The 15747-nt window shown below is 38.3% G+C and overlaps 1 protein-coding gene across 12 annotated transcripts in view; it reads right to left on the bottom strand.

The window, feature by feature from the left end:
• Positions 1 to 365: 365 nt before the first annotated feature.
• LOC132058889 (TMV resistance protein N-like) overlaps positions 366 to 15747 on the bottom strand; it is a 19659-nt gene continuing 4277 nt past the window's right edge. For 6 of the 12 annotated variants that reach the window (XM_059451279.1, XM_059451283.1, XM_059451281.1 and 3 more), the window contains 3 exons: positions 1494 to 1577; positions 1154 to 1226; positions 366 to 721 (listed from right to left, as the gene is read on the bottom strand). The gene's annotated coding sequence lies outside the window, so the exon portion shown is untranslated. Of the gene's footprint in view, positions 722 to 798; positions 855 to 1153; positions 1227 to 1470; positions 1578 to 15747 lie in introns of all 12 variants that reach the window. The other 6 variants (XM_059451286.1, XM_059451282.1, XM_059451280.1 and 3 more) reach the window with 6 other exon arrangements.

The following is a 15747-nucleotide window of genomic DNA, read 5'->3' as shown; positions in this document are numbered from 1 at the left end:
TCTACCACATCTAGATTTGACAGTGGATCGGTATCAATAAACTCTACACTTCTTCAGTAGAACTTAGTAGTGGCAGAGAAAGTATTTGAGCTCTACATCCCAAAGGAAGAATAGCTGATCGAGCGTTGGAGCTACATTGGATTCCTAGAAATAGTTCCCCTTTGATCAGTTTGCTTTGTGATGTGAGGCGACTTACTAATAGTTCTGCGGCCCCATTTGGGCAAATTTGTCTTGCTTCGCGCACATTCATCTGTAATTGGTTTTTGGACAAGCTACTTGTCAGCAAACGGAATTGTGAATATATATAAAAATGACATTTAAAAAGAATGAATTATACCGTACTCAAGTTCTTTCGCAGATGTCTTTCAAGTTCTTTCGCAGATGTCTTTCTCATGCCAATAGCCTAGTTGTTCTGTTACAAACAGAGGAAACATGTGCCTTTCATAGGCAGTGTCACCGGCTTTGTTCTCAAAGTACCATCTTCCATATTTACAGTGCAAAAGTGATCCAAAACCAAAAGAGTGAAACTTGTTAAAACCACTTATAAGTAATCAAAATATAGATTCAAGATGAATAACTTATTGCATACCTAAGTTCTTTCACGAATCTCTTTTGGGCCAAGAGTCTAGTCGTTCTGTTACTAACAAAAGAAATATGTGCCCTTTACAGGCAATGTCACCGGTTTTGTTCTCAACATACCATCTTCCTCTCCCAGTTTGCACTGCAAAAGTAATCCAAAACCAGAGTAAAAAACTTGTTAGAACCACTTATAAGTAATTCAAATATAAATGTTATTACCTTATCAATTCAATGTCAACAAGACAGTAGACTATGATTTAAAAAATTGCGTATTCCTAATCAAAGAAGCAACAAGAACATCAGATTTAATCATTAATTAGTGCACAGTCTTGAGAGCAAAGAACTGCTGAAGTAACTTTTCCGCTCAACTATCAAGCACTCAATGTTTTTGCAAGAAATTTGGCAGATGATAAGCCCTTAACACTACCACAGCAAGCATTCTGTCATTTATCTAATGTAATACACAACTAGATAGCACAAAGACTTTGTTTCTTATTTTTCACCCTTTTCCCTAAAAATTAAAGCATAAAAGGAACTGAAAGAGATCACGAGGGAGAATGAACCTCAACTTTACCTCGTACTCCAGCTTCCTTCACTGTCTCATGCTGTGCTGCGTCTTTAATCGTTTAATCCTATTCATAACCTCCCTGCCATAACAAGAGAGATATTTGTATTTAAAACAGAGATTCCTCTAATAAAACAATCACAGAGAGCATCAAAATGATATATTAGCTATGTTACTCAGACTCTTAAAAAATACCAACAGTTGCATGTTGGATCCTTCAAAGGTAGTGCATTTTTAGAGGATCCGACATGAGTGTGGCAACATATTTGGAGAAATCGAGCAACGTAGCATATTAGTAAGTTTTAAGTCCATGTATCAGCGGCTACCTTTGGGAATAACAAACCTTTACCTTTACTCTATGGACTTATGTGAAGAACTTAAAATGCATCTTCATATATACCCATGATAGCTCAGTGAAATCTTTATTATACATCTGCAGAAGGACATGATTGTCACGACCCAGCCCCGTGGGCCGCGACTGGTGCCCTAATTGGACACCCAAACCCATTCGCTTACCAAATCAACATATCAAAAAAAGATTTATTCAAATTTAACATACGTCTTTTGAACAGATACTGAAAACAGATATCATCTTAAGCGGTCACCCGTACCGAAATATCATATCAAAAATCGGTAGGCTGGCGGAATATACATCGCCCGAATACACATACATTTACAAACATAAGGGCCGTTTTGGCCATAATAGCAAACGGGGCCGCTTAAGGCACAAATCACAAACATAATCCAACAAACGTGACCCATGACCCACGTATATGACTACAGGCCTCTACAAAACATAACAGAAACATATGACGGGACAGGGCCCCGCCGTACCCCAGATAGTCATACATATATACAGAGACATATACAATGAAAGGTCTTTACCAAAAGTATGAGCTCCGAGTCAAAGGAGCACTCCAAAGTGAGAATGTATCTACCTTCGGCGGGTCACGAGAACAAACGTCACGTACTGGGCATGACGAAACGCGACCCCAGAAGAAAGGGGTCGATGCGAAAGATGTCTTGAGTATGTAAAGCATAAGTCACAATCCAAACCATAATCGACAAAAAAGGTATAAGAATTAAATATTGGGACGAACATCAAAATACGTGGCCGAAAGCATATGTATAAGTAATGCAAATCAAAAATCATGCATAAGGCTCGGGACGTGGTCACCACTCCGACGCCCCGTGCCACAACACGCATAACTCCGAAGGTTTCAAATCTCCGTACAACCCCGAACATAACACGTCATCACAACATATCATAAGCCATATCCATGACATAACTCCATAAACGGAACCCGGCCTATGGCGAGTCTCGGGGAACCGTAACACGACATCTTCTTGCCGAATATATCATAGTACGCACGATTACAAAACCGGCCCGGGAACCGGCGAACGATATCATAATGGGCACGAAAGCGGTAGTGCGGAAATCATATGCATATACCCAATTTAATTCCAAGACTCGACAAATAAATACACACACACACACACACACACACACACACACACACACACACACACACATATATATATATATATATATATATATATTGAGGTCAGAAGGTTCAAAATAAGTATCGAGTCACGAATTAGTATACAAAAATATGAGCCTTTAAATTTACAAAACTTTCGAAAAATACTTCATAAGCCATTTTCTGAAAATTTAGTGTCGTTCACATTTAGGAGCTTTCAAATAACTTATGGAACAAATCAAACGGAGCCTTAAATTCATAGGCAAAGGTTCCATCTTTATATCATACGTAAGTAGATTAAGTAAGACAAACGAAGGAAGTCTCGGGGCTAGTGGGCCCACCTCGGGTCAAGTCGAGGTGGCGGACATAAATTACGAACATTAGACTCTATGGAGTCATCCATGTAAGTTTCAAAACGATTCTATCACATTTGTGCAAATTATGGATGTTCGAATAGTTTTCCAACAAAACATAAGAATTATAATTCATTTACATTGAATGAATAGTGCCTAAAATCAGACTCGGATTTCTATGAACAGAATTGCCCCCGAGGCTCAAATCTCAACCTAGTATGTCTAGGACATGCCAAAAGAAGGAAAGGGATAACTTTACATACCGTTTGTCGTCTGTACCAATTCAATAATTTAAACTCGTCTCGCTTGGCACTTCAACCTATAACAATGGTAGCATGTCCGTCAAATTGGTGGTTGCTAGTAAACGATAACTCGTTCTTGTATAAAAACAAGTGGGCAGCACTTCCACTACTTGCATACATCCACAACTCACATACGAGGTCAACAACATCAATAACAAGACACAACTCAAGGACATAACAAAATCAGCCCCATATGCACTACATACACCATTGCTATCATTCTTTCTCTTTACATCCATACGGAGTACAACAACCACAACAACAAAGTGATTAATACACTAATTCCTTATGTTTATCCAGCCCTTTAACAATGTTAGACCAGCCATCAAGAACAGCCCATACTCCAGCAAATATACTACATATATTGTACATAATCATAACTATAATCCCTGCATTTCGACTCAACAAGAGCAGCCACGAAAATTACAACAAACGGCCCCCAAAATGTCACTACAAAACAGCCACGAAATTTATAACAAGCAGCCCCAAAACAGCCACAAAATTCATCACAAAACAGCCATGAAATTCATCACAAAACAGCCCCAAAACAGCCCTTAGTTACCACATAACAATGACCGATAATCTCACGAACATCTAAGAATATACCAAGCAGATCGACACACTTCGCATACGATATTTTATACGCTTCTTTCCTCCAAGTTTGATGATTCACATCAGCAACAACACAGCAACAACATCAACCTCTATATGCAAGAAAACTATCGTAACATTACAACAAGTTCTAAAACAGCCCCATCCATTATAACGTCACAATACAATTCTTTTATTTCAACAAGAGCAACAACATATCAAAACAGCCCCCAACTATAACATAACGATGCCCGAAATTCTAACGAACGCTTACAATACACCAAGCAGCCCATATACACTTCTTATACTTTATTTCATGCAATCTTTTCAGCAAATTTCAGGGAAATACCATAGCAGCCACACGACACCACATCATCTATTCATATGCAAGTAAACCACATTATTATCTCTATAATCCTTACAACAACCCACAACAATTTTAACTCCAACTCTAACCATTAAATTCCTTCATTCTCATCACATAATCCTTAATTACAACAACAAAAATATCAATTCAAATCAGTCCATCAATTTCAATTAAAACAGCCCCTACGGCATTCAACAACTTTCCAACACCAACATACATAATTTCATTCATGCAATTCATGTTCACCAAGTTACAACTATGCTTCAACATCAAGATACATAATTTCATGGCTTCAACCATGCTTCAACATCAACACACATAACTCCATGATAAACACAACCAAAATTAATTCACCATTTTTTAATTAAAACAGCCCATGAAACTAATATACATTCTAGCATGATTTGAGCTTTCATTTTTACAGATTTCCCTTCCAGCAAATTGAGCAAGGATCAAGGCATCACTAAACATGCAAGATGGAATCAATCCTTACCTTAAAACCTTGATTTTTCCTTGCAATACTTGAGGCAATCAAGGGCTGCCATGGCCGAGAACTTGGCAGCCATGGATGGTCATCTCTTCTCCTTCAATTCAAGGTAGGATTTGGTATTTTAATGGAAGCAAACAGCAGCTGGGCGTGAACAGTGGCGCGTGAACAGTGGCGGCGTGAACAGTGGCGCCGCCGTGAATAGTGGCGCTGGGAACTTCTCTCTCTCTAAGCTTGAGAGCCCCTCTCTCTAAGACCTAATTTGCAAGATTAATTTGTGGAATATGTGAGTCATCCACTTATACTTATATATATTATCTTTATAAAGTGGACATATGTCCAATTTTAAGCGACATGTGTCCATCTTTATTCAAGTCCAACCAAATCTCGCCACGTGTCATGGGGCCCACTTTTCGATAATTAGATTAATTAATTACTAATCCCCACTTAATAATCTAATCATGGTAAATTAATCCCAACTTTCCATTAATATTTTTACACTAAGTAAAATTTATAAACAATTCATGTTCTAATAGAAACCGAAAATTAAAGATTTCTACTTCGTGCCCGAAAATGATCCCGTCTTTAACTTGAGTCGATTCTTTTGCGAATAACTCGACGTATAAAATTACGGGATATAACATCCTCCCCCTTTAGAACATTCATCCCCGAATGTCAAATCAGTCCCATAGGGTCTTACAAAAATTTCGGGGGAATCTCTTTTATTGCTATCACATGTAGTCTCATTCTCTTCTTTTTCCTATTTCTGGGAAAATTTGGGCAGAGTTTCCTCTGTACTTCTTACTATTCCAAAACCTGCACGCAGGAAATACCAACAATGCCTCACACGGCCAACATATATATGTATACATTATATCGTATCATAGCCGCACAGGGCTCCCAATTTCAAGTAAAAGTATAAAGATGTCAAAACTTACCTCACATATCATACCCCGAGATGTACCTGATCCTTAACGATCTGTCCTGTTATACCTTACTATCTACCTTTCCTTTCATTCCTCAACTTTACATTTCAATCATACTTCAATATTCTTACCTTATTCGACATGCGTCTTTCACACCGTTGCTTACCTGTGTACTTTGTAACTTCCAATATAATCAGTCACTTTCGTAGGGCGATGCCGTTCTTCAGCTGAAATCGAGGGTTAGTATAAGCAATTTCATTTCCTATGGCTGGGCTCTATCGCACGATCTTAGATATGAAAGAAAGGTAACATCCTAAATGTCCTGTAGCTTCCTGTTTATAGATGTGGTGCACAACACACCGATAAACAAGACTCTACTAAACACAGCCTGTAGACATTCCGAGGACAAACCGCTCTGATACCACTTCTGTCACGACCCAGCCCCGTGGGCCGCGACTGGTGCCCTAATTGGACACCCAAACCCATTCGCTTACCAAATCAACATATCAAAAAAAGATTTATTCAAATTTAACATACGTCTTTTGAACAGACATCGAAAATGATATCATCTTAAGCGGTCACCCGTACCGAAATATCATATCAAAAATCGGTAGGCTGGCGGAATATACATCGCCCGAATACACATACATTTACAAACATAAGGGCCGTTTTGGCCATAATAGCAAACGGGGCCGCTTAAGGCACAAATCACAAACATAATCCAACAAACGTGACCCGCTGACCCACGTATATGACTACGGTGCCCTCTACAAAACATAACGAAACATATGACGGGACAGGGCCCCGCCGTACCCCAGATAGTCATACATATATACAGAGACATATACAATGAAAGGTCTTTACCAAAAGTATGAGCTCCGAGTCAAAGGAGCACTCCAAAGTAGCAGAATGTATCCTACACTGGCGGGTCACCAGAACAAATGTCTGTACCTGCGGGCATGAAACGCAGCCCCCGAAGAAAGGGGTTCAGTACGAAAGATATACTGAGTATGTAAAGCATATAGTACAGAAATTCAAACCATAACTGACATAAAAGGGTATAAGAATTAAATACTGGACCAGAACATCAAAGTCTGTGCTGAAAGCATACGTATAAGTAATGCAAATCAAAATCATGCATAAGGCTCAGGAACGTGGTCACCACTCCGACGCTGGTGCCACAACACAGCATAACTCCAGAAGGTTTCAAATCTCCGTACAACCCCGAACATAACACATCATCACAACATATCATAAGCCATATCACAAAGATAACTCCATAAACGGAACCCCGCCCTGTGGCGAGGCCTCGGAACCGTAACACAAAGATACCGCCGAATATATCATAGTACGCACGATTACAAAATCGGTCCGGGAACCGGCGAACGATATCATAGTAATGGACACGAGCAGAGTAGTGCGGAAACCATATGCATATACCCAATTTAATTCCAAGACTCAACAAATAAATACACACACACATATATATATATATATATATATTGAGGTCAGAAGGTTCAAAATAAGTATCGAGTCTGTCAGAATTTGTCACACCCCAATTCCACTAGGGTGTGATGGGCACCCGGCCCCATATCCGGAGCCGAGCGAACCCACAGACCTTTAGGACATACAAAATCTTATTAGGCTTTTAAATCAAATCAAATAAAGTACACAATAAACTCTCAAAAGGTTCTTGTCCGATGTTTTCCAAATCAAACAGAATCTATGATCATACAGAATTTAACGCATAATACAGAATGAAATATCGGCTGATGAAGCCGCATACACAACTGACATACTATACCCACGACTCTGTCTGCAAAGTCTCTAGCATCAATCCGGAAAAGCATACATACAAACTCTGTCTCGGTGGCACCCCAGGAACAAATGGAGCTTGCCAACTCTGCTAGAACATCTTCTATAGTAACTTCACATCATCTGGGTGTACCTGCGCGGCATGAAACGCAGCCCCCGAAGAAAGGGGGTCAGTACGGAATATGTACTGAGTACGTAAAGCACGAAGTATAATAAACAGAATCATAACCGGAACAGGAAGTACAGAAAATGAGTGCAATAATCAGAATATTAGAAATGCTTACTCATATAACATAGGTAATGCATGTCAAAACATATGCCATATCCGGCCCCATTATGGGACTCGGTGAACAGAACGTGGTCGCCACCCCGTCAATGGCGCCACAACACAGCATAACTCCAGAGCAGGGAATATCTCCGTAACATATCATAACATATCAAATGGCCATATCATATCAAATATCAGAATGTGCACATATCAGATCATATCATCGAATGTCAGAATATCTGTACATGGCACAAAGATAACTCCAGAACCCATGTACGTGTATACCTGCCCCCTCACATCGAGGCATGGCGAACAATGCAGTGGAATACGCATGATAACATATCCTGGCCCGGGCTCAGTGAAGGAAACATTGAGGCATCCACGAATGGAGTAGTGAGAAACTAATGCAATATAAAATATAACACATTTACGGATACTCAATAGCATAACTTAGATGACAAACCATATAACAGAAACGGAGCAGTAATCTTAGTGTATGCCTTTCGGATATCACAATAGCATATGTCAAAATAAGCTGTCTGAAATCATTTTCATGTTTCAAAATATATTATGGGACTTATCGAAATAATTCAAACAAATGTCATATAGTAGTTAGAAGAGTAGCCAAGAGTTTCCTTTGAATTCTACTTCAAAATAAGTCAAACGGAACAAATCAGAAAAATCCGGGAATAGTGGGACCACCTCGGGTCAAGTGAGGTGGCGTACATAATTTACGTATGTTACACTTCATAACATCACTCGTGAGAGTTTTAAAGTAATCGGGTCCTATTTGTGCAAGTTCTAGACATTTAGGCACTTTTTCTAACTATTCATAACATATTCAATTCAATTCTACTGAATGAAAAAGGGGCAAATTTGGACGTGGATTCCGAAGAGTAGAGTCGTCCCCAAGGCTCGTATCAAAGCCTATCATACCTAGGACATGCCAAGAGAAGAATAGGTAAAGCTTTACATACCTTTTTCGCTCCTTACGCCTCTCCAAACTCAATTCCCGTTTCCTCCAAAATCTGCAATTGGTCACATTTACCAATTATCAATTTCAAGCCTTTAGAACTTGAGTCTTAACTTACACTTTTCTACAAAAATTTGGACAGCATCTCCCCTATACATACCACATCCCCGAGATTTAACTCGGCCCCAAACATCAACAACCAAACCAACAACAATACCAACAACACCAACAATCATTATAAAACACAATATAGCATAACTAGTCTTCTTTCCAACATAGTGCAATAGCTTTCATTCCAACTTCGCATTTTCAATTCAATACCAACATTCACATATCCATTTACTAATCAAGATCGCTCCAATGCAATTCGAAAACATTTTCATATCATTTTACAAAATATTCACAAAATATACAAATTTTCCACCAAAACCATAATTCATCCGAAACTTCTAATCTTCAACATACATATTCATAGTACATTTCCATCTTCCAATCTCATCAACAATAATCATAATTTGCACCTTAACAATTTCATTTTCATCATTACACAAATCTTTCATAAAATCACAAAATTCCCCATAACAACTTACCAACCAATCTTTCATGCTAATATGGACTTACATCCCTCCAAATCCACCAACTAACATAATAATTCACATTTAGTCTTCACTCCCATAATTACATAAAAACTACATTAAAATCACATAATTTCCTATAATCATTTTCAACAATTTTCCATACCAACTTGAACCATTTCCTTCCACTTCCATTACAAGGCTTCAACAACACAATTAACATAACAAATAAAATTGGTTCATCCTTCTACACACATACATACCCATAACATAAAATTTTCATACTCTACATTCATTCTCACATACTACAACATATATATAATATTCTTCCAAGATAAAAGGAGTAAAATTCTTACCTTTTCCAAATTCTCTACTTGGTAAAAAAAATACTTTCTTGCTTCCAAAGTTGTATCACCTTGAAGAGGGCTTTGAGCTTAATAGTAATTCCACAAAAGATGAATTTTTGAACTAAAGATTTGAGCTCCAAATATTTTTTTTTCTCTCTTGGCCGTGGCCTTCTTTGTTTTTTTTTTCTCCATATTTCTCCAACTTTCTAGAGTTGGAAAAGATGACTTATGGTCTTGCTTGTCATCTAATATATGCACACATGATTCATCCATGTGTCCATGGCCCACTCATGGCATGGATGAATTTAATTTGGCCAAATCATGTGTGGGAACCACATGGCCAACATGGCAAAGTTTTCATGATTTTCAAGTTTTCATATTTCACTTTAGGTCCCTTTTATCAATTTTAACACATGGATATTAATTAATTTTGTGGGCTTGGGCCATGTATGGCCGGCCACCCTCTCTATTGGGCCTAAATTTTCTCTTCTTTTTTTTGGGTCCAACCCGGTTGGTCCCGAGTTGGGCCTAGCCCACTGATCTTTCGACCTTAAAACGTCCATATCTCCTTGTACCGACATCACCTGGGAACCCACGACCTATGGTTGGAAAGCTAATTCAATTATCTACAACTTATATTTCTTTGTATTGTTCCAAATTCCAAACTTATAATACCGTTTTTGTCCCTCAAAGTCAGGTCACCCGAAAACGTTTTCTTAAAAATATTCGTTTGGAGGGCTTCCACTTTGATTTGGCCTAAGGGTCCTTCTTGAGTTGTGTTTAAATCCACATATGTGATTCATATGACTTTTCAGATGTTCCAAAAAAAATCTCGATGTGTGGGCCCCACCTTAGCAAATAATCTGACGTTCAAAAATATGGGATATAACATCCTCCCCCCCTTTTAGAACATTCGTCCTCGAATGTTCAACTGGCCTCATGGGTGTTATGATACTTCGGGAGGGTCCCTCAGATAGTTATACTTCTCTTCATGCCCATTCCTTATCTTCTATCATATTTTCCTTTATAATCAATCTTCTCGGTCTTTACGTGAATCCTTGTTCCGTATCATGGGTTTTTCTAACCCACCATACCAAGTTAGTATCCTTGTCCTTCCCAAGTCATCTCTTCTCTGTTATTGTTTCGTTACAAGGCTTTATCGTTTTTTTTTCTTACTTCACATTCCTTGTCGTAGTCACTATTTCTTTAGTCCCATTTTTTTTTTTTTTTTTGAAATTGGTTCTCGAACCTCACACATTCCCGTTTTGCTCCACATGACCGTTTTTTATCCTTTTCATATGCCTACCTTCGAATTCTTATTCAAATAATCTCGTACCTTGCCAATAATTTCTCTCGGGCTTCCCTTACCAGGATTTCTTACCTTTTTCCGACATTTTGGTCCCTTTGTCTTCCACTTACCCACACTTTCCTTTCCCAAAATTGTTGTGTTAAAATTTCCAATCTTAATCTGTGGTGAAAATAATAGCACCTTATCTCGTAGCACTCGTACCATTTACCTTTGTTTTTATTTGGAGTTCAGTATCCTTATTCAATTTGGGGTCTTCCTTATCGTAGCACCAGTAGCTGGACGCATGTGTCCACTGATACAATCACAAACGAAATATCGTACTCATTCATATATATATATATATATATAATTATTACCAACTAGCCCACAAAACGCTTCCAAACGTCATTCAAGCCTATCCAAATTCCAAGTTGTGGCGTACTTTCTGTCTTTCTTCTAGTCTAGCCTATCGCGTGCTGTGTGGCCCTTTTTGGTCTCCAACCATCTCGCATACTCTAATTTCCCTTTTTGGTTACTTTGGCTTTTCATTTGTCTCTTATGGCTAAATCTTCGAGATTTCTTGCATACTTCCCAGGGGGTCACCCATCCTAAAATTACTCCCACCTTAGCACGCTTAACCACGAAACTTTGGCGGAATCCGGTGCCTTAATACTGATATAATCGCGGCCGCCTTCTCATATGGCCTTTATTACATGATTTGAGACCAGTCAAGATCTTATAGGTTCCGAGGCATCTTCGTAATACGTCCTTCTTTGTACAATTACTATTTTACCCTTTCCACTTATATGTATGATTATTGCCTGTCCTGGGCTTCCAGATTACTGATGGTGGTGGACACACCTTCGTCGCCATTTCCTATAAGTACTCAGGTATCCGTATGTCCAGATTTCCTCTTACCATCCGTACATACTAATCTACAGCAAAACTGATTATTAACTTTCTCTGAATCATCCAATAAACCTTGTTCTTACTAACCTCGATTTTTTTTATCCCTTTTTAACTTTTCGAACTATTAATCATCTTTCTTACAATCGTTCTTCACATCGTGCCCAAATCTGTAGCTTTTCTAAAACGTCACATCCTACTTATCGTCTATTTACGATGTTTCCATTCCATGCTTCTTCTTGTCAGGTATACCCAGTTAAATGATCACATTTTGAAAAATTTGACTGAGTCTCCTTTACCGTCCTCATTATTCAAAATCTGTACGTCACAAATATCAATAATACCTTACAGGGCATACAACTATATAACACGTTCAAGCCATCCTGAACTTTCAATTTCAGATAACAGAATAAATGCATCAAGACTTACCTTTTCCCGTCTTATGTAAAGCTCATATAAGAAATTTCATTTTCCTACGACTCAGCTCTATCGCACGATCTAAGATAGCAAGAAGGTCGACAATCCCTAGATGCCCCGTAGCCTCCTGTTTATAAATGTGGCGCGCTTCACACCATAAACAGGACTCTACCGGACACGACTTTGCGTACAACAACCCCTGACGACTGCTCTCGATACCACTTTGTCACACCCCAATTCCACTAGGGTGTGATGGGCACCCGGCCTCATATCCGGAGCCGAGCGAACCCACAGACCTTTAGGACATACAAAATCTTATTAGGCTTTTAAATCAAATCAAATAAAGTACACAATAAACTCTCAAAAGGTTCTTGTCCGATGTTTTCCAAATCAAACAGAATCTATGATCATACAGAATTTAACGCATAATACAGAATGACATATCGGCTGATGAAGCCGCATACACAACTGACATACTATATCCACGACTCTGTCTGCAAAGTCTCTAACATCAATCCGGAAAAGCATACATACAAACTCTGTCTCGGTGGCACCCCCAGAACAAATGGAGCTTGCCAACTCGCTAGAACATCTTCTATAGTAACTTCACATCATCCGGTGTACTCGCGCGCATGAAACGCAGCTTCGAAGAAAAGGGGTCGGTATTTTAATATGTACTGAGTACGTAAAGCACGAAGTATAATAAACAAAATCGTAACCGGAACAGAAAGTACAGAAAATGAGTGCAATAATCAGAATATCAGAAATGCTTACTCATATAACATAGGTAATGCATGTCAAAACATATGCCATATCCGGCCCCATTATGGGACTCGGAACGTAACGTGGTCGCCACCCCGTCACCGGCGCCACAACACAGCATAACTCCAGAGCAGGGAATATCTCCGTAACATATCATAACATATCAAATGGCCATATCATATCAAATATCAGAATGTGCACATATCAGATCATATCATCGAATGTCAGAATATTTGTACATGGCACAGCATAACTCCAGAACCCATGTACGTGTATACCTGCCCCCTCACATCGAGGCATGGCGAACAATGCAGTGGAATACGCATGATAACATATCCTGGCCCGGGCTCAGTGAAGGAAACATTGAGGCATCCACGAATGGAGTAGTGAGAAACTAATGCAATATAAAATATAACACATTTACGGAGACTCAATAGCATAACTTAGATGACAAACCATATAACAGAAACGGAGCAAGAATCTTAGTGTATGCCTTTCGATATCACAATAAGATATGTCAAAATAAGTCATTCTAAATCATTTTCATGTTTCAAAATATATTATGGGACTTATCGAAATAATTCAAACAAATGTCATATAGTAGTTAGAAGAGTATCCAAGAATTTCCTTTGAATTCTACTTCAAAATAAGTCAAACGGAACAAATCAGAAAAATCCGGGAATAGTGGGCCCACCTCGGGTCAAGTGAAGTGGCGTACATAATTTACATATGTTACACTTCATAACATCACTCGTGAGAGTTTTAAGGTAATCGGGTCCTATTTTTGCAAGTTCTAGACATTTAGGCACTTTTTCTAACTATTCATAACATATTCAATTCAATTCTACTGAATGAAAAAGGGGCAAATTTGGACGTGGATTCCGAAGAGTAGAGTCGTCCCCAAGGCTCGTATCAAAGCCTATCATACCTAGGACATGCCAAGAGAAGAATAGGTAAAGCTTTACATACCTTTTTCGCTCCTTACGCCTCTCCAAACTCAATTCCCGTTTCCTCCAAAATCTGCAATTGGTCACATTTACCAATTATCAATTTCAAGCCTTTAGAACTTGAGTCTTAACTTACACTTTTCTACAAAAATTTGGGCAGCATCTCCCCTATACATATCACATCCCCGAGATTTAACTCGGCCCCAAACATCAACAACCAAACCAACAACAATACCAACAACACCAACAATCATTATAAAACACAATATAGCATAACTAGTCTTCTTTCCAACATAGTGCAATAGCTTTCATTCCAACTTCGCATTTTCAATTCAATACCAACATTCACATATCCATTTACTAATCAAGATCGCTCCAATGCAATTCGAAAACATTTTCATATCATTTTACAAAATATTCACAAAATATACAAATTTTCCACCAAAACCATAATTCATCCGAAACTTCTAATCTTCAACATACATATTCATAATACATTTCCATCTTCCAATCTCATCAACAATAATCATAATTTGCACCTTAACAATTTCATTTTCATCATTACATAAATCTTTCATAAAATCACAAAATTCCCCATAACAACTTACCAACCAATCTTTCATGCTAATATGGACTTACATCCCTCCAAATCCACCAACTAACATAATAATTCACATTTAGTCTTCACTCCCATAATTACATAAAAACTACATTAAAATCACATAATTTCCTATAATCATTTTCAACAATTTTCCATACCAACTTGAACCATTTCCTTCCACTTCCATTACAAGGCTTCAACAACACAATTAACATAACAAATAAAATTGGTTCATCCTTCTACACACATACATACCCATAACATAAAATTTTCATACTCTACATTCATTCTCACATACTACAACATATATATAATATTCTTCCAAGATAAAAGGAGTAAAATTCTTACCTTTTCCAAATTCTCTACTTGGTAAAAAAAATACTTTCTTGCTTCCAAAGTTGTATCACCTTGAAGAGGGCTTTGAGCTTAATAGTAATTCCACAAAAGATGAATTTTTGAACTAAAGATTTGAGCTCCAAATATTTTTTTTCTCTCTTGGCAAGGCCTTCTTTTTTTTTTTTTCTCCATATTTCTCCAACTTTCTAGAGTTGGAAAAGATGACTTATGGTCTTGCTTGTCATCTAATATATGCACACATGATTCATCCATGTGTCCATGGCCCACTCATGGCATGGATGAATTTAATTTGGCCAAATCATGTGTGGGAACCACATGGCCAACATGGCAAAGTTTTCATGATTTTCAAGTTTTCATATTTCACTTTAGGTCCCTTTTATCAATTTTAACACATGGATATTAATTAATTTTGTGGGCTTGGGCCATGTATGGCCGGCCACCCCTCTCTATTGGGCCTAAATTTTCTCTTCTTTTTTTTGGGTCCAACCCGGTTGGTCCCGAGTTGGGCCTAGCCCACTGACCTTTCGACCTTAAAACGTCCATATCTCCTTGTACCGACGTCACTTGGGAACCCACGACCTATGGTTGGAAAGCTAATTCAATTATCTACAACTTATATTTCTTGGTATTGTTCTAAATTCCAAACTTATAATACCGTTTTTGTCCCTCAAAGTCAGGTCACCCGAAAACGTTTTCTTAAAAATATTCGTTTGGAGGGCTTCCACTTTGATTTGGCCCAAGGGTCCTTCTTGAGTTGTGTTTAACTCCACATATGTGATTCATATGACTTTTCAGATGTTCCAAAAAAAATCTCGATGTGTGGGCCCCAACTTAGCAAAT

Source organism: Lycium ferocissimum, chromosome 6 (assembly GCF_029784015.1).
Source record: "Lycium ferocissimum isolate CSIRO_LF1 chromosome 6, AGI_CSIRO_Lferr_CH_V1, whole genome shotgun sequence".
Taxonomy (NCBI): Eukaryota; Viridiplantae; Streptophyta; class Magnoliopsida; order Solanales; family Solanaceae; genus Lycium; species Lycium ferocissimum.
This window is presented reverse-complemented; position numbering and strand designations above follow the sequence as displayed.